The sequence below is a fragment of the Limulus polyphemus genome, unplaced genomic scaffold (genome assembly GCF_000517525.1).
Source record: "Limulus polyphemus unplaced genomic scaffold, Limulus_polyphemus-2.1.2 Scaffold6086, whole genome shotgun sequence".
NCBI lineage: Eukaryota > Metazoa > Arthropoda > Merostomata > Xiphosura > Limulidae > Limulus > Limulus polyphemus.
Genome location: NW_013671696.1, coordinates 31663 through 35963, shown reverse-complemented (window position 1 = coordinate 35963; position 4301 = coordinate 31663). Strand labels below are relative to the sequence as shown.

Sequence of the window (4301 nt, the reverse complement as noted above, 5' to 3'; positions counted from 1 at the left end):
TGCAGCGAAATTTACAAAGTGTTAGTAATTAGCGACTTTATTGGTTTCTTTCATGAGAAAGTGCAGCGAAATTTACAAAGTGTTAGTAATTAGCGTCTTTATTGGTTTCTTTCATAAGAAAGTGCAGCGAAATTTACAAAGTGTTAGTAATTAGCGACTTTCTTCCGCAATTTCTAGTGCAAAGAGAATAATAAACTGTAATCTGGAAAAATATTAATAAAAAAGAATAACGCAATGTTGTACTAAAGTTAACATATAAAGTTTAATACAGATCAGTATATATGTACTTATGGACAGAGCTTGGTCTAGTTCCCAAACTATAAATTCGACGATTTATGGTTCGCGTCCCGTTGTCAGAAACACACATACAAAAAAAGCGTGGGTGCATCATGAAATTCACGGTCAAATCTCTAATTCGGCCAGACAAGAGACAGGAGTAACCCAAGAGTTGACGGTGGGTGTTGTTAACTAGATGCCTTCCCTTTAGTCTTGTCTAACATTTCAAAATTAAGGTTTGTTTGTTTGAAGTTAAGCACAAAGCTACACAATGGGATATCTGTGCTCTGTTCGCCACGGGTATCAAAACTCGGTTTCTAGCGTTGTAAGTCCACAGTCATACCGCTGTGTCGCTGGGGGGGGGGGCAAAATTAAGGGTCGGCTATAGGTATATACCTTTTGATGTAGCTTTAGTCGATAATCATAAACCAACCAACCAAACAACAATTTTATATATGTGTATTTAAATGTAAATCTAAAGGACAATGACACACCACAAAACTTGTAAAGATAAGACTAGTTTCCTTCAGTTTTGTTTTTTTATTCTAACACTCCGTGTCAATAGGACGGAAACAATGTTTAAATGTTGTTGTTTTCGTTAATTATAATTTGAATATTATAACCTGTGTGTGCATGTCTTATAAGTACAGGATGAAGACAGGATCTAGAAAAGGGATAAAAGTAGCTCACAGGACAGAAAAGTTTTTAGACGACTTCCACAAAGTTATTTACTTGTAACAGAATGGAGACGATGTCTTGGAGTCGAATTAAAAAGTCCTCAGCGGTTATTTAGTTGTATTTATTATTAATTTACCGAGGATGGAAAACTGTTTAAATGGCACTCAGACGAGAAAGGCACCGAGAAATTTCTATTACAGGAACATCCTTGAGAAAATTGCGTTATGATCGCCTCTCGTTCTCAACTTTCATACATGATATTGTATTATTACACCACTACAAATCTGACTTACTTGATCTATTTCACACCATAATGGTTGTTGTTCATAATACTGATGATATAAATAGCGCTAGTATGTTTGTCATATCCCAGCCGGCCTGATGAGCCCTGGTACTGCGCGAAAAGCATCGTCGGCACTAGATATGGCAGACGTGGAGTGGTTGATATATTATTATAACATTCTTCTTTAACTCATAAGTCGTTAGAATTTCATTAGAATCATACAAGTGATCCGTTTCTTAAGGCTATATAATAAATACTCATGTAACAATAGATCATATAAATCTTAAACTTTTATATATATAATAATAAAACAAACTGTAGGTTATTTTAACGTTCACATTTTGGGCTAGTTATTTTAAACTATCAGATATAACATTCATTAGAGATTACCCATTGTAATTTTGAATGTTTTGAATTTAATAATGTCAAAATGGCTAATATGTAAGAACAGACGGTGTCAAGATGGCTAACCGTCTGTTCTTACATACACCAAAATGGGTAACCGTCTGTACTCATATATGTAAAGATGGCTAACCGTCTGTTCTTACATATGTCAAGATGGCTAACCGTCTGTTCTTACATACATAAATACCTACAATTAAAAATAATTTAGTGCCTGCTTATAATTACCTTACACTAGCTCATATCTTTGTTACACGTTAACTCAGCGTTCCGAGAACTCAGTACTAGAAACAGGTACTTACTTCATGCTCAAATCGTTTTAAACAGTATATGAAGACAACAAGTTTCCGCTTGACTGGGTCTTCTTTAGACAGTTTACCAAAAAGAACAAACACATGCATGTTAATTTCCGATAGTGACATATTACAGATCGAACTGGCGTCCATGCACTCAGAAATCTGATATTTACAACAAGTTGTCTATTGTTAGGCTTGATAACGAAAAATGCATCTTACATCGTTTACAGTATAGCAGTAAACTACGTGCTTGTTTTGAGGAAAGGAAATCCACTATGTACTTTAAATAAAAGTCCAGAAGCACAGCTTTTGAGTGGAGTTTTATTTATATATTTTTATTTAATTTTACTACAACTTTTCGCTCACTCGTGTGGCCATCTTCAGGTAACAGTTGCCTGATGACGGCCAGACGAATAGTCGAAACGCTGTAATAAAGTTAAACAAAAAATAAATCCACTGAGAAGCTGTAATTCTGGACTTTTATTTAAAACTATGTGCTGTGCTTCCGTGATTTATCGATCAGAAGTCGATCAGGAGATAGAATATAGGCAGTACAAAAAATAAAAACACAACAACAACAAAAATTCAATACATAATCGAACAAATAATTAATATTAGTGTAAAAATTGTACGATGATGCGGTATCGAAAGGCGAAAACTGTTCTTGTGATTTCACTTTCGTTTCACAAGGCTGTCTGTCGACTGTCGAATCAAGGTCAACACTTTCGCTATCACTAGACAGAACTGAGGACCTTGCGTCCTCGCACTAACATAAGCTTGTTTTTGAAATGCACAAGGAAAATGTTATTATTCACTTCTTTACTATATATACCCTTGTGTAAAATACTGAACAATCAGACTTTACTTCTTCGTGATATGGAACACATTTTCGTGGACTTAAACAAAAGATCATAAATAAAAATAATTAAAAAACAACATACTGGGTCTTACCTCGTGACGACTACCTTTCAGCGTTTATAGAGGTTTAGTAGAAGAATTTTACTCTCAGTATTATATTTGCCATACAATGGTCGTGTATTTCGTATTTATAGGTCGATATATTTAAATACGTACAAAACCTCTTTCTCGTCCAGTCTGTGAGAAACCGACTAACACTTTTCTGTCTTGGAGCATCGAAAGACAACGCGGCTGGTAAGCGAGCCGAGAAACGTATATCGTGGTGGCGCTGCAGTAGAATCCGGCTCTTGGATAATAATATTCTTCCAAGCATAACGAGATGGGAAAACAAGAGATCGTTCGTCTGAAAAGTCCCCCAGTGGGACAACGATAAGTCTACGGACTTACAACACAAACATATAGGGTTCGATTCCTCGCGGTACCACAGAAGATAGCCCAACGTGTTTTTGCTCTAATACAAAAACAACAACAAAAAAAAACAACTCGTTTGAAAAATTGGCTCTGTTACTATTTATATCACCCTGTTTGAATGGTGAACAATAACTCTTACCTTAAAATTGTCAGTAAAATGATTGATTAGGCAAATAATAAAAACATTTCCGGGTTTCGATTTACAATTTAAAAATATTTATTTTATTTTCTTCGTGTATGTGCGGAACGTAACTTGAGGCAACTTTAGAAAAGAACACTTGTTGTCTGACTTTCCTTGGACCGGTGTTACGAGGTCTGTGGTCAATATATAAAACCTTAGCAGCTTTAAAAACCAAGTTTATCCATGTGATCGTCGACTTGTTGTGCGCATAACTTAAACATCTGAATGACAAAGTTATAATTTTCACAACATTTAACCGTTAAAAAAAAACAACGTTAAACTACTGAAGTTTTTTTTTGAACAAGAAACTCCAAAAAGACTATATCTTTGTGTAATATTAGCTTACTTTGCTGCTATGTTACAAGCCCAATAGATATAATAAAGCGTAATCTACAATGTTTATCAGTGAAAGAAAATTATTTTGTAATATTCGAATATATATTTCCTCTTTAAACAGAGAGCTTCTTGTGCTAATGTTTGTAAACATATCTTCTTTGTGTTATAGCTTCTCGTGTTAATGTTTGTAAACAGATCTTCTTTGTGTTATTGTTTCTCGTGCTAATGTTTGTAAACAGATCTTTGTGTTATAGCTTCTCGTGCTAATGGTTTTAAACAGATCTTTTTCGTGTTATAGCTTCTCGTGCTAATGTTTTTAAGCAGATCTTTGTTTGTGTTATATCTTCTCGTGCTAATGTTTGTAAACAGATCTTCTTTGTGTTATAGCTTCTCGTGCTAATGGTTTTAAACAGATCTTTTTCGTGTTATAGCTTCTCGTGCTAATGTTTGTAAACATATCTTCTTTGTGTTATAGCTTCTCGTGCTAATGTTTGTAAACAGATCTTCTTTGTGTTATTGT

The 4301-nt window shown here is 34.6% G+C and overlaps 1 protein-coding gene across 1 annotated transcript in view; it reads right to left on the bottom strand.

Annotated features, from left to right (window-relative positions):
• The window catches only part of LOC106473334 (leucine-rich repeat, immunoglobulin-like domain and transmembrane domain-containing protein 2), a 20454-nt gene extending 17483 nt beyond the window's left edge, over positions 1–2971 (bottom strand). Inside the window, exon 1 of the mRNA XM_022401785.1 lies at positions 2887–2971. The gene's annotated coding sequence lies outside the window, so the exon portion shown is untranslated. The remainder of the gene's footprint in view (positions 1–2886) is intronic.
• Positions 2972–4301: the final 1330 nt, after the last annotated feature.